Source organism: Amblyomma americanum, chromosome 6 (genome assembly GCF_052857255.1).
Source record: "Amblyomma americanum isolate KBUSLIRL-KWMA chromosome 6, ASM5285725v1, whole genome shotgun sequence".
Taxonomy (NCBI): Eukaryota; Metazoa; Arthropoda; class Arachnida; order Ixodida; family Ixodidae; genus Amblyomma; species Amblyomma americanum.
In genome coordinates this window covers 60,876,580-60,899,893 of record NC_135502.1, presented here as the reverse complement: position 1 = coordinate 60,899,893, position 23,314 = coordinate 60,876,580, and the positions used below count along the sequence as shown (strand labels likewise).

Below are 23,314 nucleotides of genomic sequence, written 5' to 3'. Positions count from 1 at the left end.
CTTGAATACCCAGCGCTGGTACATAGCTATATGCAAAAAGTTAGGGGTGCTTGTACGTGCTTTACCCGATTGCTGTCGTAATCCTGGCTTCCAGCGTTTTACTACACCTATACTGTACTATACTATACTGTATTATACTGTACTATACTATACTATACTATACTATACTATACTATACTATACTATACTATACTATACTATACTATACTATACTATACGTGCACGCACTTTTTAATAGATAAAAAGTTAGTTCGCAACATTTCATTCAAATCTCTTTGACTGTACGCTCTAGTAATTGCAAAATGTTTGGTTATGAAATGGACAAAACTTTCATTTGTACAAATCTACTGGCATGCAGGTATACTTGACCCTTAATTGGCACTGGAGGCATGCTAAGCTACATGGCGGATATTTTTACACCAAAAACGGATATCTTTACACTCACAAACGCTGCCGCATCTTAAGTTCCCGCAGTTTTCATATAGGGAAACAAAAGCTGAAAGGCAAAGAGGTTAAACCGGCGACTCCCAGAATGCTTTCCTACACGCGGGAAGGCGAACAAAGGGAGAAAAATAAAGGGAAGAAAGGAATTGGAAATCAGTTTTGCACGTGTCCGTAGGACATTACTACATACCGGTAACACATGGCACACTTGAATTTAAATTTGAGTCCTTTAGGTATTTCAATAACGCCTTCACAGCTTTGATCTGCGATGAAGGCTTAGTCAAAGGCCCCAGAATACCGTCTTCTGTAAAGGCACGAGGATCCAAGTGGCGAAGTGTTGCGGCCAGGAGGACACACTCACGCTCAAACCGAGAGCCGTTAAAAAGTAAGTGCCCAATCGTCTCATCGCACTGGCAGTTCTGACACGCTCTAGAATCTCTCATTGCGATGAGGTGGGGATGGGCCTTTGTAAACGCCACTCCCAGCCATACACGACACAGAAGCGTAGCTTCGCAGCGGGAGAGGCCGGATGATATATTCAGTTGAACTGGGGTCAAAGTGGTGCAAACGGCATGCTGAGACTCTGGGGTAGGCAATAAAGCTAAAGTCACGTTTCGGGCAAGCATTCGCAGATGCCTTGCTGCATCGGCTCTTGCCAGTGGTTAACCAGACAATAAAGACCAATAGAGATCACTAAGACATGATCACTAAACACTGATTACTAAACAAAACAATCACCACGTCTAAACAACGATCACTAAGGCATGCGATTACTAAACCCAACAAAGATCCTTAAGAGATGGAGGTGCCATTGCAGTGACCTGCTGGAGTGCTATTTTGATCCGCCGTTGGATCACTTATAATAAAGGAAAGTCATCTTCCATGGTAGTTAGTAGTAATTCGAAGTTTCATATATCATAACATTTTGCATTTTCATTTCGTACACGTCCCTGCGATCACTGTCGCATTGCAATGGAAGCTAAATACGAAACGGCACTGGTTTGAAGTTTCATCACGCAAAATAAAATAATTACAACTAGCAAATCTATTTCTGAGCCCCTAAACCAGCAAGTTTCGCAACTGATGTGTTAATTTGCTCGTAAAGGGGTACTAGTTTACTTTCGTGTCGCGTGTACAAAAGTATTCGCATAGCTGTTACGCTTCAGTTTTGTATTTTCAATGTTTTGTTCCACACGAGGCGAAAATTTTGTAAACCCATTTTAGAAAATTCGAGGTCTGACTGCATAAGCGAGGATTTCTTTCGCCACTTCTGTAATCCTCCACAGGACAGTTCTAATGTTTTTTTGGGCCTGATTAAAACTCAGCTCAACTTTAAAGCAGACCCAATTGTTTTTCTCCATTTATTGTGGATGAATGGATAGCTTTAGTTTCGTTCAAAAGGAATGAAAAAGGCGAAACGCTACAAGCAAGTAGGCTGAAAAGTGTCTAAGGCCTGGGGCCTTTGCTCATCTTGTCCAAAGAGGGCGGGAATATTTGCACAATGACAATTGTCAAAGCTTTGAAATAAGGGGATATGAATGACAAAATGGTAAAGCGTATTATATAAAGGACATCACCCGGGCTAACAAACGCTTGAGCATACTAATAATGCAAATAAGGAATGCAAGTTTTCAAAAAATAAAGCATGCAGAAGAAGACACTGGAACCGTACAGCAGGATTGATCATGTGTTAACTAAATAGGAATCGAACTACTTAAAATACAGAATTTATAGTAGTTTAGAATTTACGCTATGTTAGTTTAAAATTGTGATAATGAGATATTTCGAAGATTTCGCAGCATAGTTAATGCGATATCGAGCCCCGAACTATGCTTCGCTGCGTTAGTTGAAACAAGCCTCTATTTTTGTATCAGGCTGGTAAAGGATTTTAAAATTGCAGACAATGGGGGCTTAAAACGTCAGGCAGTGAATTTAATCGGTACTCATAAAAAGCATGAGTACGAAAAATATTATACATAAAGAAACTAAGTGTGCTGCGTAAGGCGCTCCAGCAATATGCTTCACTGCCTTTTTTTTTTTTGAGCCGCCACGGTGGATAAAATTGCTAATGTTGCTCGGCTGCTGACCCGGAAAAACGGAGTTAGACCCCGGTCGGCTAGCATTTCGATGGAGACAAAATGCTAGAGACACGTGCTGTGCGATGTCAGTGCACGTTAAAGAACCCTAGGTGGTCGAAATTATTTGGAGATCTGCACTACGGCGCCCCTCTTAAGCCTGAGCCACTTTGGGACGTTATACCCCATGAACCTAAACCTGATGATTGCAAGGAGTATGCGCGCAAATGTCATGTTTACACAATAAAAGTTGTTACACTCTTTCGGTGCTTACAAGATTTATTCAACAATGCGGTGTCGGCCAGAAATGAATAAGTGACATTGTATTGCGACTTAACAATTACCGAATCTGAACTGTTTGAAGTTTTCGAAACCTTAAAGTAACTTAAGAAGAAGTAATAGAAGAAGAAATACACTTGCAGTTTAAATACAATTCGACGCGTGCTCAGATAGTTGACAGCAGAACAGTGCGCTGTCGTCAAATCACTACTTCGTTTCTTGAAGCTGTGCGGAGAAAAATCTGTACCTGAAAACTTGTCCCAAACCTCATTTACCTACCCGGTAGAATAATACATACGTGAAAGATAAGAACATGTAGCTGCTTGAAGAATATTCCGCCCACCCCTTTCTATAGGAAGGGGTGGGGAACAAGAAGGAAAAGAAGGGACTCTCACAAAAAAATTTTTAAACAGTCCATAGACTGTCCATAAACTTCTGTCTATAAAATCTATAAACTCTCTACAGAGAAACCCTAGAGAACAGTCATAAGCAATACAAATCCTATAGACAGTATATAGACAAGCTATGGACTAATGGCCATACACTTTCCATAGACAGCGTATAAACTATGAATGGACAAAAACAAATACCTATATGGAGGCAATAGAGTCTATAAGAAGTCTATAGACTGTCTACAGACCATTTTTGCAAGGGGAGGTCAACCAGGAGAAGAAACCAGTTTGCTGCCCTGCACTTGCAAAAGTAAGCATAAGTACAAAACTCCCTGATTTGATAGGTCCTGCGTAAAATGCATAACCGCGCATTTTAATGCCAGAGTACAATATAATACACATAATTTCAATGATCCTTTCGAAAGGCGTGAACGGTGTGCGACACCTCCAGCTATCTACACTGTTTACTCCTTGGGACTTGACATATCAGCGGCTGCGGAATACCGCTTTCGCGTTATCTCTCCAGGCTGCGAGCATAAGTGGAGGCGTGATATGGAGAGCTCCGCTAGAACATGCGTGCAACCTCTCAAAAATTCTTCGCGTACAAGACCGGGGGCCGCACAGTAGTGGAGTGCTCCACTTAAAGGGTTTCACTTTGCGTTTATGGGGCGAGGAATGAAAGAGGCCAGACTGCCCGTTACTTAATGTTAATTCTGCGACGAGGCTCCAAGACGCCTACACTTAAATAAAAAGTGCTAAGTAATTTTAATTTTTGATGTACAGTAAGACAGAAATAAGAAGGCGATGGCGAGAGACGAGCTGGTGGCAGCAAGGCACGCACATATGTGACAGAGAAACCCTAGAGAACAGTCATAGGCAATACAAATCATATAGACAGTCTATAGACAATCTATAGATTTATGGCCATACACTTTTAGTAGATTTTTGTCTACAGACAACCTATAAACTACGAATAGACAAACAAAACTATCTATAAGAAGGCAATAGAGACTATAAGAAATCTATAGCTTCATGTTCAAAAGTGGCGCTGTTTAGGTACGCCACTATGTAAATATATAACTGGACACATTTGCTCTCGTACGTTGAACTGAGGTTTACTGATAGTTAGTTTTGGATTTCAATGGGCAGTTTTCCAGGCTCGGAAGTTTCACTTTACCAGCTGCGCAGTGTCTAGCGATTGAGTTCGAGTTCCCGTTTTGATATGTTTAAAAAGTAATGTAAAGATGTTAACAAGTAGCCGGTACCAGTTAGCTAACACTCGAAACCCCAGCGTATCAATCAGCGTTCTATATTGGACTTGAGCGGCATGCCTTGACAAGAACAGCGCTAGAGCATCGCGTACGCTTTCTTCAAATGTTCTTCAGAGATGCATAAATCAATTAATTATTGGTTTTTGGGGAAAGGAAATGGCGCAGTATCTGTCTCATATATCGTTGGACACCTGAACCGCGCCGTAAGGGAAGGGATAAAGGAGGGAGTGAAAGAAGAAAGGAAGAAGAGGTGCCGTAGTGGAGGGCTTCGGAATAATTTCGACCACCTGGGGATCTTTAACGTGCACTGACATCGCACAGCACACGGGCGTCTTGGCGTTTTTCCTCCATTTCCTGATGGCATGACCTAGAAACATCACTGAAAACAAACTGCACTGAGCGTTTTCCACGGTCATGCATCCAAAGAATATTGACAGAAGAATAACCGGTCTGCTTGCGGAAACAAAACACAAGGTGCTCAAAGAAACATGCCTGCCACTTACCGCTCGCACCGTATCGCGCAGACGGAAGGAAGGGCTCTCAGGGCACTCGCTCTTGTATCAATTATGTCCGGGACAACTAGGAAGCACACAACTCGCACTGCGCAAGCTGTCTTCACTCGCCGCAAAGATGACAGATGACCTGCGAGAAGCGTTTTGGGCCGTCGATTTCCGAGCGCCTAACGGCGTACCCGCGAACGACGGGCAATCGCCCCACTTCCATATCGACCCCAGACTCAAGAGGGTGAGCCACAAGTGTTTCTTCACCCGCTCGAATCCCGCATGCTGCAAGTGACAGGCTCCTATCTCCCGAAAGGTCCATGAAAGGACGCCGCGCGCTACGTTGAATATACGCTACGTGTTTACGCCGACAACGGAACATGGAGAAGGATTCACCCGTATAAGCTGGTTTGGTTTATATGGGTTTAACGTCCCAAAGCGACTCAGGCTATGAGAGACGCCGTAGTGAAGGGCTCCGGAAATTTCGACCACCTGGGGTTCTTTAGCGTGCACTGACATCGCACAGCACACGGGCCTCTAGAATTTCGCCTCGATCGAAATTCGACCGCCGCGGCCGGGACCGAATCCGCGTCTTTCGGGCCAGCAGCCGAGCGCCATAACCACTCAGCCATCGCGGCGGCCTACTCGTATAAGCTGGATATTAAACGGTTTCAGAAGCGAAAATGTCGATTACCACGTGGCGGATTTTTTTTTATTTTTTTAAGGATCTTGGAAGATGGAGTTGACGTTTCGCGAGGTAACCAATGGAATGCCCTAATCGCTAAGTGGTGAACGTTGTACAGTCTTTGTCAACAGTCTACAGCCCTAAGGGTATGCTTCTGAGCTCTGCAGCGCGGCTCCTCTTGCATACCCAGAGACCCTTATCTCACGAAGGGCGGGGGGGGGGGGGGATGACTCAAGTCCTGAACCCTCCCAAGCTGAGGACTGTCAAATATTCTTAAGAGCCCAACTACAGGGCTTAGAAGCAAAGCTCATTGTATTGTATATTTTTGACAAAGGCTGAACATCAGCGGACAATCTGACTCAAGGAAATGCCCACACACAGGATGTCAAGGCACTGAAGCAGGGCCTAAGTTATCTGGGAGGAAAAAAAATCATTACCTGGAAAAGGAAAGTGAAAGGATACAATCGAGGTTGGATGAACCGGAACAACATTATAGAATGGACAACCTTAAAAGCAAAGGTATACCTGATGAATGTGAAGAACTGATTGCAGAGGAGGAAATTGAAAAAAAAGGGTAGTGGTAGATATTGATGCCCAGACATCGACATTTGCCGAAAAGTTGAAATGGCCAAATCTCAGGTCAAGAAAGTTGTTCACTTCACACGTAGGACTAAACGAAATGTCATTACCGCAAAAGCATGCAAGGCCAAGCTGAAGACGAAGCCCCTTGGTTGCGATGGCCCTGAAAAATGTGCCTTTATCAACGAGAATCTTACACGAAAAAGACAAGCAAATGCTTGGCGCTGCTAAATGTGTAGAAATTTGTGTGCACCAGTGACGGGAAAATTCTTGCTCCCAGTGGGGAATCATCGCTCAAATGCGGATTCCGTCTTTGAGTGACGTGGGCCACATGTCTATTTCCAGGCTTCGCAGTGGCTGCTGACCCGAAGGGCGCCAGTTCGATCCCGGCCGCGGCGGTCGCATTTCGATGGAGCCGAAATGCTAGAGGCCTGTGTACTGTGCGATGTCAGTGCACGTTAAAGAAACCCGGTGGTCCAAATTTCCGGAACTGTTCACTATACTGTGTCCGCCGTAGCCTGAGTAGCTTTCGGAAGTTAAACGCACATAAACAAAGCGAAACATACATCTTGTGATCTGTATGAAGTGGAATCTATTCCATATGTCATGAATGTGATTGCCCCACTCCTAGTCCGTATGTTTAGCCTTCGTTTGACGCCGCCTACTTTTACCGGTTCAATGCAAATTACGAATGTTCTACCAATTTTTAAGAAGGCTGATAAAAATGGTAACGTAAACTACAGGCTTATATCTCTGCTACTGCCGTTTTCTAAATCATTGGAAAAGATCAGTTTAACGCGGTTGTCAACATTTTTTTAACAAACACTTTTCAACGTAAACGGCATTGTTGGCCAAAAACAGTTCACTTCACGCATTTTGAGGCCAGAAATTTAGTGCTTGCTTTTCTTGTATATATTAAGACGGAATTTTACTGCATACACCAAGATATTATTCTTGCAAGCATTTCTAGGTACGGTATTAGAGGTCATGCGCAAACACTGGCACGATCCTACCTTTCAGGCGAATGGTTATGGCACTCGGCTGCTTACACGAAAGACGCGGGTTCGATCCTGGCCGCGACGGCAGCATTTAAATTGAGGCGAATGCTAGAGGCACGTGTACTGTGCGATGTTAGTGCGCGTTAAAGAACCCCAGGTAGTCGAAATTTCCGGAGTCCTTCACTAAGGCGTCCATCATAGCCTAAGTCGCTTTCGGGCGTTAAACCCCAATAATCCAAACCTTTCTAAAGCGAACCCAGTATGTTCACGTGCATAAAAAAAAATTATCGTGGCGTGCACTAATGCAGCATCCTGCACCGATTCTTGCTTAATTTGTGCAATAATGATGTCATCACTCTGATCAATAATGCAGTTTTCGTCATCCATGCAGATTACAACAGCATAATCTTCGCTGTCAACGACGTAACAGAATTTATCGAGGAAGCAAAATGGACACTGTCGAGCCTTGTGGACTGGGCAAATCTCAGGGGATTATTGATCCATTTCTCTAAAACAAAACCACCAGCATAAATGAAGAAATAACTTAATTCTCTCCAACATGGTAAGACTTGTAAGCCACAAAATTTCTGCCTTTTACCTCATCAAAACAGTTTTCCGTCAGTGCGCCCCAAAGCAAGTATGGTTTACAGATGCTGAGGCAAAGTTTTCCTTCCTCTTTCAATGATATGAGGATTTCCTCTACTCGGGTCTAATTCGTAGTATTATCTCTGTTCATAAGTGTATGGCGACCTGTTAATGAGATGCTTTCAAATGTTGATGTCATGCTTCCGCTTTTGCGTTTTAAATGTTTATAGCATCTCATCATTCTCACATCCATGTATTTATATATTTTTATATTCTGTTTTGTTGCAATCCCGCATTTTTGTATATTACTGCGTACTTTCCGCTGCACATTTTATGCGCTTTTTTTTTAAGTATGGTTGGAGTGCTGCCGTCCTTTCCAGGGCTCGAGAGCGTGTCAAGCTCCTGAGAACATTTTTCTCTCGATGTCCCCACTCGCTGAACAGTAAACAAACATCAATTTCAACTTGCACCACAACTCCGGGTGTATAAACAGATTACAGACATTCCTCGTCGAACTGACAATGTGAATAAACGCCACGTCGCGATCATTTTTCGATTCATGAGCCTCACTTTAAAATGTTGTGACGGGCGTTACCACGACAGGATTGTTTTATGGCACTGCATGAAGCATACCTTTCTGAACCATTTGAAAGGCGACGAACAGCCGAGAAACAATAATAACAACAACAAAAAGAAATATTGCGAATGTTGTCGATCGGTCGCGCAGCAGCATACGGACATCTTTTTCTTCACATATACGTACAGTTAGCTTCACCACGGTTGACAGTACTGCTTTCTGCAGGATGAAAACTTACATAGTCCTTTATAGCTGAGCATAACGAAATATTTACTTCTCTGAAATACGTTTTCTTTATTGTGGGGAAAAAAAAATCAGCGGGGGCACTTTGTCGACCTAAAGTGCGGTGAGGCGAAAGCCTTTAGCGCGGTGTTGCTACTTGTGTCACTGATGTGTGGTTAAGGTGTTAATTAAGTACACAATTGTTTGTGAATCTTAAATGCTGGAGACACTGAAGAACATTTGGGAGGCACCCATCTGATTCGACGCCTTTCTGCACACACTCCTCAGCGTCCTAGACAAGGAGAACTATGCATGCGTTGGCAGGAAGTAGCGTTGGCAGGAAATATTGGAAATTCAGTATGGTGATTGCACATACAGTGATGCGCCTGGTATTCTTGCTGCTTTCTTCGACTATTATCGGAAGCTGTTTGGCAGTTGCGAAGATCCAAGTCAGGGTTTCGATTACAGTTCCTTGCTCGGAAACTTCCCTCGACTTGATGATGAGAAGTGTGCTATAGTGAAGGGACCTATCACTTTGGATGAAATTCAATCAGCCATTTCTGCCCTGCAGAGCCAGAAATCTCCTGGGCCAGATGGTATTACTAGCGAATTCTATAAAACATTTTCGCCTTGCCTAGTGCCTGTTTTGATGGAAGTTTTCAAAGCATCTTATGATGTGGGTGTCCTGCCTCCCACTTTTTATTCTGGGCACACAATATTAATTCCCAAAAGCAAAGATACTAATCGGTTGAAAACTGTTGAGGGATATCGTCCAATTTCCCTTTGCAATGTTGATTACAAAATTTTTGCCAAGGTTCTTAGCAGTCGTCTGCAGCTCGTCATTATGGACTTGATAGGTCCGCATCAGGTCTGTGGTATTAGAGGCCGCAGTATTCAAACACATATCCATATTGCACGTTCAGTATTAGAGACAGTATCAGATGAGATAGGCCAAGTAGCTCTGATTCAAATTGACTTGGCTAAGGCGTTTGATAAAGTTCGGCACGATTTCTTGTTCGCGGTCTTGGAGTATGCAAATATTGGTGACGTCTTGCTAAAAGGCATAAGGCTGTGCTATAAGAACTCCTATACAAGGGTTATTGTTAATCAGGAGCTAACGAAACCAGTACCACTAGAAGCATCTGTTCGTCAAGGATGTCCACTGTCTCCATTGTTGTTTGCCCTATATCTGGAACCCCTCTGTCTCAGTATAATTAACAGCGCAGCTATCCGCGGTTTCTCTCTGGCTCAATGTGAAGTTAAAAGTTTTAGCTTACGCTGATGATGTCGCCCTCTTTTGTTCTGACAAAAAGAGTGTACTCGAGGCTCTAAACTTGACTAAACAGTTCTGCGATGTATCAGGCGCGGCTCTTAATTTAGAGAAATCCAAAGGCTTTTGGTTGGGTCATTGGGGAACTAGGCCAAGCCAGTTCGGTGGTATATGCTGGAACTGTAGCCCTCTTGAGTACCTAGGCGTTCCGCTGCACCAAGTTCGCAACAGTACAGCCTACTGGGATTCACAAACTGTAACTCTACGGCGGCAAACACAGGCTTGGATGGGTAGGGAACTCTCAGTGTTTGCGAGGGCACAGGTCTGCAACATTTTTTTGTTTGCAAAGCTCGCGTATGTCCTTCAAGTCCTGCATTGTGCGAGGAGGAAGGTGCAAGCAATACATAGAATATTTGCAGCATTCGTTTGGCGCTCTCAATGGGAGCCGATGAGGCGTGACAACTTGTTCCTTCCCTTAGAGGGTGGTGGAGTGGGCCTTGTTCACCTGTTCGTGCATCAACTCGTTTCCCGTTTTTTCTTTTTCAAATCGGCAAACGACCCGTTTCTGGTAGCTGTGCTCATTAGGCGGCTTAGTTTTCATTTGCCTTACTTATTCGCACCGACTGTGCAGGCTCGTGAGGGGACTTTATGGGGATTTCTTAAGGAGGTTGCTGACACTTTCAATTTTCTCACTGTGCGCTTCTCTTTAGATTACCTGTATAGCCTCTCGAGAAAGCAGATGACCCAGGCTCTCACTGAGTCTTTGTTCCCTACACCATTGTATCGGCAGCCTTATCTGGGGTCTTTGGACATCAGTGTTCTAAAGCGTGTTAGGCGGATGTGCATTCAGGCAGCCGCTAAAACGTTCTTTTTCAAACTACACACAGCGACGCTGCCTGTCAAGACATTTCTTAATGACAAGGGGATGTTTGTACCCTGGAATGTGAATTGTCGTCTGTGTAACGTGCCTGAGACAATTGATCATTGCTTCATCCTGTGCCGTGATGCCATGTTCTTTTGGGACATACTACAACGAACTCTTAAGAAGGACATTGAAATTACACCATACACTATTAGATTTCTGCCTGTTGACAAAAACTCTGTTGTGCCTTATGACGTGTTTGTGTTGATGGGACTATTCAGTCTTTGGAAAAGCCGTATGATGGACAGACATGCCGAGCCACCAAGATCGTCCAAATCTGTGTTTCGGGAACAGTGCGCGTTGGTGAGGAGTGTATATGCTGCTCGCGACGAACCTCCAAGCTGGCTGCCGTGCCTAGATGCTTGTGTGTGCCTCCCTGAATTTTGATGTTTGATGGGGATGCAGTGGTGAGTTAGGGCTATGGGGGGCTCATATTAAGCAGCCCGGTAACTTGAGACGTGAACTAGTCTGATTGAAGTTTCCTCCTTTCTACAGAAGTTCTTCCATGCAATAAAGAAAAAAAAGGCAGGAAGTAGCGTAGTCGTTAGCACGCTCAGCTGCGGTACGGAAGGATGGTGGTTCGAATCCCATCGTGCACAAAGATTTTTTTTTTTATCGAGTTGAAAAGTGTCACGGACGGACGGACACCACGAGTATGAGCGATAAAAGGCTTTCGCTTTAAAAACCGCGATTTTAAACAGGACAAAGACGAGAACTCACAGGATGAGCGGTAAACTTGCAGCTAAGGTTTATTGGATAACACCCGTAGCATCAAAAGGGCTATCTGCGCATCACAAAGAAAAAAAGAAAAAAGGAACAAACCAAGATGATCTCACGTCAGAGGTGGGCGAGATAACCACCAAAACTACCTAGAAAAGCGCGATATGGCTTGCGTCACAGGTTGATCAAAAACCGGGGCATTTTATACAAAAGTGCCACAGATGGCTCACTTCACACGTGTCAAACGTAAGTTTGCGCGTATGTGCCGCTTCTAAAATCTCCCTTTCTAGTCTTTTCTTTCCTTTTCCGATAATGGTGTCCTTATTCAGTAAGGGGTAGCAACCATCGCATTCTCGGCAGTGTTTTTGAAGATTGGCGCCATTGTCAGGCTTCAGAGACCGGTAATGCTGTCGTAGCCGATATTTTAAACATTTGCCCGTCTGCCCATCGTAAACTCTGCCGCATCGTAGCCCAAAACGTACCTTTGTTGAACGCTTTCTTTTCTGTCTCAGCTCCTAGCGCAATGACGGGTACAAGCCTTATTTTGTGGATTTACTGGCTTCAAGGTCGTATCGTCCGTGTCCTACATATAAGGTACGTCTTTTTCCCCGGCGATCCTCGTTGAGACACACGCTATGATGACGACACATAGCCATATCTGCATCGCGTTCACGTTGCCTTCGCAACTTGTTTATGAGGTCAGAATGAAAACACGCAGGAGGTTTCTTTGGAAGCTGCTGCCTCCGGCTATCATGTGGAAGTACGCGTGTGGAGATATCTGGGCCATCGTGCGGAGGCCCCATTCGAAGTCGAGACCCGCTTCATCTCCTGATGTGGCGGCGCCGCTGATACATTGTTGCGCAGTATGTGCAATAGGGGTCAGAGACTTTTGCCTCCGACAGTACAACCTTTGAAATTTGCTGCCGCGGCGGCTCAGTGGTCTTTGGATTACAGGCGCGAAAACAGACAGACCACAAGGTAGATAAACGGGACGGAGCGCCACTCACAACTGATTTATTCGAAGGCACGACAAACATATATATACCAGCTGACACGCAAGGAATACTATCATGTTCCAATCTGATATGACAGCGAACGCGTGAAAAAATCGTTCTCTGCCCTATACAACGATATGGACGTGTCGCTGACGCACATGCTTCTTTTCTTAGCAATAAAGAATGCTTCGATTAATTCCCTGGCTTTTGTGTCTTTACTTCTTGATAAAATTCGCACACCAGAAAAACATGGCTCACAAGAGCGTGACGGGCAAGACCTTATATGCTTAGGCAAATTTGGCCCTTCCTTATTTTGCTCCACATTTCTTTCATGTGTCCTTGCGTGTCAGCTGGTATATATATGTTTGTCGTGCCTTCGAATAAATCAGTTGTGAGTGGCGCTCCGTCCCGTTTATCTACCTTGTGGTCTGTCTGTTTTCGCGCCTGTAATCCAAAGATGTACCAACTTGCCCAGCAAGACGTTCTTTTAAGCTCAGTGGTCATGGCGGTCGGCTGCTGACCCGAAAGACGCGGGTTCGATCATGGCCGCGGCGGTCGAATTTCGATGGAGGTGAAATTCTAGAGGCCCGTGTATGCTGTGCGATGTCAGTGCACGTTAAAGAACCCCAAGTGGCCGAAATTTCCGCAGACTTTCACTACAGCGTCCCTCATAGCCTCAGTCGCTTTGGGACGTTAAACCCATATAAACCAAACCAAACCAAACCGAACCCTTTGAGATTTTTTTTTTAAGAATAACACGCGAGCGTCGACTGTTCAATTGAGCAGCGCTCTACGATGGAGCGAATCGCCGAACTCGGCGAGAGCTGCCGCGTGTGCACGAAGTACGGACCATGGCGATAGTCGCGTACTGGGCTCTTTCTGAAGCCACGCGTGCAGCCCCCGGTTTCTTCTTTCGGTTATCGCTTCGCTTGACATACCCGCGGCCGGGAGCTAGATATCGTCGGTGATATCAAGTTGCGTTCATTTCGAGATTAAATTTTTTATTTGCATTTTTTTTCTCGTTTATCGAAAACGCGGACCAAAAATTAAAACGCCAGGAAACGAAATAAAAACGAGCGAAACGTTGATTACGAGATTAGCTTGAGACGACGAGCACGCTGCTAGCAGTTAATTCAACGTGGCTTCTGCTCAACGTGCCAAGCTATGCGATAAGCGAAGGAAAGAATCGGGGGCTGCGCGTGCCTTTAGGAACAGCCTGTTAGATGACAGCCGCGCAGCCTGTGCTTCGCGCGCATGCGCGGCAGCTCTCACCAAGTTTGCCGATTCACTGCTTCATAGGGCGCTGCTCGAGTGCCCTAAGGCGACACTCGTGTGAAACTGCTAACAAAAATTGAAAGATTTACCTGACCCTTTAGCCAGATTAGGTACCGTTCACCTGGCCCAATAGCGTAAGTTTCGCACGATTTAACGAAGCCAAGAACCGAAAGCCTTTCTTTGTAAGTCGACGAACAATTGTGGTAGCCTTCCCCAATTGATCACAAGCAAAAGTGTTGGTCTCCATGCTCATACATAATATATTGACATCACGAAATGCGTTGCTAAGGGAAGCATCCGGGTTTGTGTCGCTCAGTTCCGCACGGAAGAAAGACGAGGAAAGAGCTAGCCACCATGAAGCTGAGCCGCTTAGCTTGTCCAAGCAAAGCACAGATAGCGACTGATACCTTGCCGCCGTTTTCCAGATCTCTGAGGAGGTTGGTCATAGCGCGCGCCAAGACATTGCTACCGCAACAGCATCTACACCACCCTGCAGTTTGAGTCAAGCCGCAGATATCATGAGGTCACCTCAGTGGGAAAAGCCGCCGCCAGCAAGAGCAGAACTACAGGAGTTAAACAATGTGAGGGTGCGCCCAAAGGCGTAGGGCTCGGTGACCCATCAGAGTCTACAATTTTCTTACGCGCTCGCAAGCGGTTTGGGCGCAGAAATTGGTCTGCGATAGCGAAACGTCGTTCCCGAAAGGACCAGCCGCGCACCACTTCTCAGAAAAGGGACAGACTGAGCTTCTGGCGGCAGTAATCGAAACACTCGGCCCGCCCAGCTCGCACGGCTCTCTCTGTGTTTGTTGTGCGGCCATAGTCGGATTGCATGCAAGCAGAGTGTACTGGACTCAGCGCACCCAGTGTCCACTTGTTAGTTCAAGGAGATTTTGAAACATTGGAGAAGTGCAGTGGTCGACCCTGTCCGAACAAAACGAGCACTCCCCCGATCGTTTTTTTCTTTTTTTGCTCCTGCAGGAAATATTTTCCAGCAAAGCAAGTCTGCTACGCAAAAGATGCACGAATGAACAATTGGGAAATTTCAAATTTTGTATTCAGACTCTCGACCAGATCGCACAAGCCTTAACACTGAGTGGCAGAAAAAAACAGCACAGTATTGGGACATGGACATAGACAGTATTGGGAACAATGCTTCCAAAGGATGAATGGGAGAAAGGGAACGAAGAAAGAATTGTCCACCATGGGAAAAATTTCTGGGCGTGAAAAAGCCTACCGAGAACTTATAATTGGAACTTTGTCAGTTTGTCAAAGCTAGAGGACCCGTTTTGGTGACCGCCACATATACAACTGCCACCGCGCATTCGCTAAACCTTGTTGTTATGAGCCGCTGAGGCGAATGAAGATATACACAAAGACAAAAAGAAATAAACAAAACAGGCGCCTCAAGTAAGACAAGTCACCGGACACATGAAAGTCGCGCCTAATGTTGTTCTGTGTAGCACACGGAAAGAAGGCATGAAACAACACCGATGTTTGCTGATCCGGAGCGCCTGTAAACAAAGCCTCTGCGTCATTTAGAATTCGCTGCAGGATGCAGAGAAAAGCCCATCTTACTGCCGTTCGCGGACCGTAGCGTGCTCACGTCTTCATGATTGTGAAACGTCTTAAGGAGCAACGACATTTACAAAACGTAAACAAGTCTGGAAAGGTACCCGTGTTTTGAAAGGGCTTCTAAGAACTTTATGGGTGTCCTTGACCAAGGAGGTTAGAAAAGGTGTGTTCCACCGTAGCATTATTTTTTTTTTTTACAACGGGGGAAGGAAAAGGACACGAACTTTCACCTCAAATGGTGCTTCATTTTCTTCACAGCTGTTCGCAAATTTAGCTCGAAGCGTCCACTGCTTGATTTAATTCAGCGGGAGCGGTGAGAAAATTTGTAATCAATACCAGGTGCAAGCACGCCCGTCAAATGCAAACTGAACTCGCGCTTCACCGCGATATTGCGCGCGGCCTTCACTGAAGCGAGCTGTACGCTGAGACACTAATATACGTGACGCGACCCATACCATGACCGCCTTACGCCGGGAAATCCAAGTCGTCTGGCCACCTTGGCTTTCACGCGCGACGCCATTACACTCTCTCCCGGTACCTGCGGTAGCGCTGCTGATCCGGTCAAACCCTTTCCGACAACCACCGCTTTCGGTGGTGGCGGCGCCGAGCTAAGCACAGGAGCGCGCCGAAAGCCATTCCCGCGCAGACGCACATTTTCTCAATGCGAACGCTCCGCCCGCAACAACAACATCCTTTTGTCGCCAAAGGAAGAGGAGGAAAAGCAAAGACAAAAAAGACGTCCCGCAACGCATCGGCGTTGCCCGGTCCTAGCGAAAGTCTCCATCCTGCGCGAAGACGACGGAGGCGAACCGAGATCGCGCCGCCTGGGAAAGCGGTGGCCGCGGCGGCGCAACTTACGGTGCTCGTCGGATGAGCCGAAGACGTCGCTTCCTCGTCCAAGGCTTTGCAAGAACCGGATCCGCGCCACGTGCCGTCGGCGCCGGCGGCCCCGTGACGTCAGCCGGAGGGAAGAGGGAGCCTCCTTTCCTCTCGGCGGGGCGTCCGCGTTGTCGACCCTGCCCGCTTCGACGCGGGGTCAAACGAACCGAGAAGTCCCGCCACCCGCAACGCTCACAGGGAGTGCCGTGGCCGTCGGGACGAGCTCACGCAACTACCACAGGCGTTGCCCAGCGGGTCCCTTCTCTCCGACCACCACAGCAGCAGCAGATACACCGCGCGGACAACGGCACAGCGCTCGAAGCACAATGCGGACAGGAGAGGCGCCGTGCGGCCAGCGTCGACGCCACTAGTGGTGGTGTTGGTGGGCCGGTCCCGCCGAGCGCCACTCATCTTGACCGGGCGCCTCGCTGCGCGGCGATCGGATTGCAGCGCATCGGTCAGCCGCGACGTGCGTGTCCTTCGTTGTACGTTTCTGCCCAAGTGGTCGGTAGGCTGCTGCTGCTGCTTTGCTGGTGGATTTTCCACGGAATGCAAAGTGCGTCGAAAGAAAGGAGGGCTGCGACGCGAGAAGATACGTAGAGAAGAACAAATAACGCGTTCGGGGAGATGAGGAAACTATTAGTGGCGCGGGACGCCTTGCCGGTAGTGGACATTCCCCGGGGTCCAGGTAATGGTTCTTGGTGTTTGTATCTTGCGTGCTTGCACGGTCAGGTCAGGTGAAGACTTTTTTTCCAACAGGAGTCAGACCTGACAGGCTACGTTGGCTTGGAAACGATAGTATACATCCTTCAGGTGAGGTTGCTGGAGTAGGGGCAACCAATGGAAAGAAGGAAAACTAAAGCCGGCCGCGCTGTGCAATTGTTCACGTACCCCCAGCACAGATATATATATATATATATATATATATATATATATATATATATATATATATATATATATATATATATATATATATGGAATAAATTACGTCTTTCTGTAGTGACTGCACCTTGACTGTTGCTCCCTCCACCGCCCTGAGAGTAGAGACCTAGCTTCAGATTCGTAGCAAAATAAAGTTTGCGTCGCCCCACTATCGGTCCACGACCGATTAGAGCTTGTTGAATGACGCTGGGCGTACCGAATAATTTTGACGACGTACTATGTAGTATAGGTTACTGATGTTGAAGGTATGAAAATTAGTATTGAAGCGAAAAGCTTCACTACGCTAGTCAACAGCGCGCTTCGCGCGAGCCGGCGTATGTCGGAGCACGAGTGACGTCACGCACGGCGCAGGTGGCCGCCGCCGACTCTCTCTCTCTCTCGCTCCCTGGTGACTACTGCGCATACGCCACTTGCAGCACTGAGCCACAGGTGTTCCCCCGCTCTCTTTCTTCTTACCCTCCTTCCTTTATTCCTTCCTTTACGGCGCGGTTTGGGTGTCCACCGAGATATTTGAGACGGTTACTGTTCCATTTCCTTTCCTCAAAAACCAATCCCCAGGTGGGCGAAATTATTCCGGAGCCCTCCACTACGGCACCTCCTTCTTACTTTCTTCTTTCACTTGTCCTTCCCTTACGGCGCGGTTCAGGTGTCCAACGATATATGAGACAGATACTGCGCCATTTCCTTTCCCCAAAAAAAGCAATTATTATTATTATTATTTCATTATTTTCACCGACAAAATGGTCCTACGCTGGGAACACGCCGGGGAACAAAATGTTCAGGCCGATCCTTGGCATGATCTATAGGGAAGGAAGCTGCTGGTAAACGAACAAGAAAGAGTCGATCCGAGCCTAGCTACTGCGCTTAGTAAAGCATGTTGCCGGGCTAGTTGGTTTAGCATCCTGAAACTTGGAACCTTGGAAACTTGGCGTCTGCCCGTCGTCTCCTCGTCTCTTTTGTGCATGCTAATTTTTCTTTTGCGCCAAGGTGTTTTTCGAAGTTTAAAGCTACTGCGCGCTTTTTTCTATAATTTCCGCGCGTTTAATAGACTGGAAAAGTGTTACTGATAGGTGCGCATTGCCGTGCATATGGCTGTTTAGAAGGGAACAAGCATTCCTGTGCTCAGTCAGGAAGAAGAACTAGTTTAATGCGCGCACCGACTTTTTTTTTGCTTGTCTATTGCTTCGCAAAACACATCAGACGATGTGCTCCCACTGCTCGAGAACAACTACAGAAGACGTCAGTGCTGGAGGAGTTAGAATTTACCAGAAATAAAAAGCAGTCGCGAATGATCAGCATTAAGCAGCCGAGTTCTCTGCGCTTGTGGCGCTTTGGGACGTTAAACCCCCATGAACCATGAACAAACCAAACATAAGTGTTGATATCCTGACAATCATAAAATGTATTCCAAACGTTTTGCGCCCCTTCTCTGAGCGTGTTATTAATTAAAAATAAAAATAGACATATTCTGTAAGAAACGTTATTACAAATATAAAGGGAAGAATTAACAAGAAAAGATAGCTAATAATGCAACAATAAGGTGTTCATTTGGTCGAAAAACTAGTTTCGCTTTCGTGAGCTGCGTAGGATGTTGCAAATTTGGCTTTTTATTTTTAACGATATTAATTAGAAACATAGTTTTTGTTACTGTTAATAGAGAAATGAATCGCAATTTTCAATAAACAGTATCTGAAAAATTGAATTCTATCAAAATATTTTGTTTTATAAGTGCCCTCATACCTGAAAATGAGATTTAGACATTTTTTTGTAGTGGTGACTGTAGTGCAGGGTACTAATATAATATAATATATAATTGCTCATTGTTGTCTTCTCTCATAGTGCGTCCGTGACGTCACTTCGTTATCGCCCGTGATGTCGCTGTGTCCGGACCTCTCATGTGCAGCGTGGCGCATTGCAGTGATGTCATATGTGAAGTACCTGCACGCAGACCAATAAAGCATGTTACGCTGCTCGTTGCCATGGCGGGTTAAAATTACGTTGTGCATGGCTTCACTTCATGCTAACCAATACGCCTAGTGTGCTGTTACACCGACGCCGAACAACTGGGAAATGTGCCTGCAACATCTGTAGCTGTAAAAACTACAGGTCTTTTCATCCAAGCAGCACCATCCCAGAACCCAACACCTCTCAGGCGTGGCTGCACATTGCACCCGCTTATGCAACAATTTTCCACTACTCCCTACACCAAATGAGCAGTAAACTTCCGGCCATGTTTTCGAGGTCACGCGAGTTGTAGGTCCACCTTGGACGAGCACAAAGTACAGTTTACGAAAATTAGTTTAGTTTAGTTTATGGGGATTCAACGTCCCAAAGCGACTCGGGCTATGAGGGACGCCGTAGAGAACGGCTCCGGAAATTTCGACCACCTGGGATTTTTTAACGTACTCTGACATCGCACAGTACACAGGGCTCTAGAATTTCGCCTCCGTCGAAATTCGACCGCCGCGGCCGGGATCGAACCCGCGTCTTTCGGGTCAGCAGCCGAGCGCCATAACCACTGAGCCACCGCGGCGGTTTCGTTTACGAAAATTGATGCCTCCATAAAGAATTGTATTCAGTCCGTTGTTTCACCCACCATTCGCCTTCCAAGGTCGAGGTCTCACTTCTGGACCATTCTCAGTGGCCAAGAGGAAAGCAGCAAGCACTTATCGCGACGACAAAAAAAAAATGAAAGAGGCAGGCCAAAGGCGGAATTCGACTCCAGAGATTATCCACAAAGATGGCCACATAGGGGCGAAGGCAAATGCAATCAAGCGACTTGACGAAACGAGTTAGCTGCTGACGAGTAACGCTGCGCCTCCATGTCACCAGCGCATTCTGCTGCCTATTCTACCCTTTACCAAATAATATCACAGGGGTGCTCATTTGTTTCACCTTAAGCAACAAATGTCAGTATTGTGAAAGAAATTAAGTGTATTTTTCCCAACTTTTTTTTTAGTAAGTGTTCGAGATAACGGAAGCCCTACGAAGCAAACGGGAGGATCGAAATGCATCACCAGAAAGCCCAACAGTGTGTTTTGTCAAGCAAATGTTGCACAAAGCGGCTGGATCACTGAATTTGTTTTAAACATGGGTCGCAAACGATAAAGGAAAGGAAAGAGTTCTCACTAGGCAGCTTACGGGTTGAATAAGCTGACAAACTTTCAATAAAAGTATCTGGACACGGGAGAAAATCCGGAACGTTAAAGGACTCAAAGTTTACAACTTCTGCTTCGTAAAGGTATCTGGAATTATCGATTCCGCATTTTGGAAGCGCGCAGCCTGTTTTCATGATGCCGCTCTACTCTCATTTGTATATTCATATAATCTTGATTCATAACGGCAGCGAAGGAGCACAAACTCAGGAGAAGAAACACGCAAACACACGGGCGAACGCTGCATAACCTGCATAAACTGCACGTTGCATAAACTTGTGCATCATATGTATTTCCGCACTTTCTAGCACATTTCTTGAATATCGCAACTCACATCAACGGTGGCATCGGTGAATGAGAAGTTCGCGTTACGGGCTGTCGGTGAATGAAAAAGAAAACAGAAGATGGGTCGCATCACAAGCGGGGCTCAACGCTGCGAACCGGTCAGGACCGATTCCTCCGATTCATAACAAAAATCCTCAGAGGGGCAACCTAGGGGCAGGTGGCCACATAGGTCACATTGCCTTGTGACGTCATCATAACCTACCCACCGGATTGTGAGCAAGTTGCCCACCGTGGCAGGCGGCGGTTAAATGATTGGTCATGAGAGGTTGCGCGTTAGGAGCAACCTGGGCCTCTCAAGCCCCATCGGTGGCAGCACCTGCAATCGCAGGGCAGTGGCACAACGCTTGACCGCTGGACTAGTGCGGCAGTATGCGGAAGGGTTGAAATGCGGGCCATTTGGCACATTGTCAGAGCACGTTAAAGATGCAAAGGACAAGAGAAGGAGTGTTCACGCCACAACGACTGGATTGGTAAGATGGCTCCCAGGGATCTATGAATGTAAAGTATAGAATGGCCAATTCCGCATATATGGACATTAATTAACCAATTAACACTATCGCCTCACTACCTTAAGGTGAAGCCTGAGTGCACTTTCCAATTTTTTTGTGGAAAAAATAATGCGAACAGGTTGATGAGAACAACTTTGAAACAGATGTAGTCACAACCAGGTTTGGCATAAATGAACATTTCATTTTAATTTAGCGAGCTCCAAGTATAAAGGGATCCTGAAATTATTTCGATGGGCATATTCTATTGCAACAAATCTGTAGAGGTGGTCATTGCGGGTATTTTAGTCAAAATTGAAAGCTCTGCGTGCACCTTGCAATTTAGAAATTATTTTTAAAAAATCGCTGCTCGCAATAGGCTCGCCCAGACTTCCCGCTGACGTCATCAGCATGGGGCATGCGGCTGTGAGGTGTCGTCGTAACTGGTAGCGAGCTATTATGAGCAGATATTTTTATAAATTATTTATAAATTATTAGGTCCACGCAGAGCTTTCAAATTTGACTTGAATACCCGCAAAACCACTTCTACAGATCTGTTGCACTAGAATATGCCATAAAAATCATTTCAGGGTCCCTTAGTATTAAGAAAAATGGCTGCAGAACCGATGTTTTTTACGATGTTCTTGTAAGCAGGTCCTGCCTGTGCGAAATTTGTGCGTTATCATTCAACAACGTTTCTACCCCGGCACTGTCAAAAATGCAAGTCCACGCAGTGCCAAGGCACTTGGGTGAACCCTCATCTGTGCTGGCTCCATTCGTCCGCTGTTCTGACGCATTTATCTTCAGTTTTACTCACCATCTAATACCAGGTCCTTCCTTGAACGGCCATCCGTCACCGCGCTCCATCAAAATACTGCAACGTTTCCAGCGCAGGATATTTCGAGCTGAGCTAAGCGAACGCCCAATGTTCGTCGCACTGCCGTACCGGACAGCCCTGTGCTATTGTTACTGGTGTCGTGGTCATACTACTAATGACTGCTGCCAGGGCACGGGTACCTCGCAGTCTACGAGACAAATTTGACACGATGTATCGTATCTTGCAACCGCGGCAGACGAGCCAACAATTATGACGTCAACTAAAGCGACGGCACCGAGCAGACTCCTGCCAGCAGTGACAGAAGCGGCGGCATATTCCCTTTGTTTTGCGCCCACAATAGCGCGGGATGGCACCGGCGGAAAACAAAGCACCTATCTTCCCTCTGCAGAGAAAGGCGGCGACTGGAGGGAGAAAATCTTTCCTTCCCACGGGTCTCTGCGGACAGAAGACGATGACCTCTTCGGAGGCGGTCATCTTCCTAGGAATGACATTTCAAGTTGACCCCTGTCGACGCGTGGTTTAGGCGGAGCCCACCTTACCTGGTGGAGAATTTCGGCCGCCGCTAGGGAGTGCTGCGTGACTGAGGCATCATCGCCACTGCTATCAAAAGAGCTTCCCTTGCTACCGAAAAAGCTGCGAGAGAGTCCCGGTTGCTACCTCTGCTATGGGCGGCCGCCCAAGACAGCAAGAGCGTTCAGCTAAGGAGCTGGGGACCACATACCGTATAAAGCCATCCAGATGGCACGTTGTCGAATTATTTGTGAGAGCTGCTGTAAATACGCAAAATTAACAGTACAGTCCTCCTCAACACCCTTCACTTCATGCTAGTGCGTCTCCGACTGCTTCGTTCCTGGTCCGACATCATCCACGTGGCTTGGGACATGACACGCAACCTGGGCCACAACACTGGTATAGCAGTGCGGCCAGTGCCCAACATAACCCCCGTCCAAAATCTCCCTCCCCAAAATTATCTCAAAGTAATCACCACCGCCACTAGCTCATCGCCGCCGCCGAGAGGACCCAGGAGTTCGCGGTGCCGAAGTAGAGGCTAGTCGGCGCCTTCGAGAGGACCCTGCCGTTCGCTCCGCGGAAGCAGGCTGCTTGAAGAACAAGTGTGTGTGGAAAATAGAGTGCTTTGTGCACCATACATACATGTATCTCTCAAATTATTTACCTCTATATACCACAAAATCAAAACACCCGCTGACCTGCGCTCAAATTTCGCATTAGGGGGCATCGTAATGGTCTTAGGAATTTTTTTTATCCGCGTGGGCAGCTCAATTAGGGTAACGATCTTTTCTTGATCCGC

General features: G+C 46.4%; 1 protein-coding gene across 6 annotated transcripts in view; it reads right to left on the bottom strand.

The window, feature by feature from the left end:
• LOC144093589 (venom protease-like) overlaps window positions 1-16,610 on the bottom strand; it is a 53,893-nt gene extending 37,283 nt beyond the window's left edge. The window contains exons 1-2 of one of the 6 annotated variants that reach the window (XM_077627134.1): window positions 16,220-16,363; window positions 4,965-5,103 (exon numbers count right to left, since the gene is read on the bottom strand). The gene's annotated coding sequence lies outside the window, so the exon portion shown is untranslated. Of the gene's footprint in view, window positions 1-4,964; window positions 5,200-16,219 lie in introns of those variants that run through there. The other 5 variants (XM_077627138.1, XM_077627135.1, XM_077627139.1 and 2 more) reach the window with 5 other exon arrangements.
• Window positions 16,611-23,314: the final 6,704 nt, after the last annotated feature.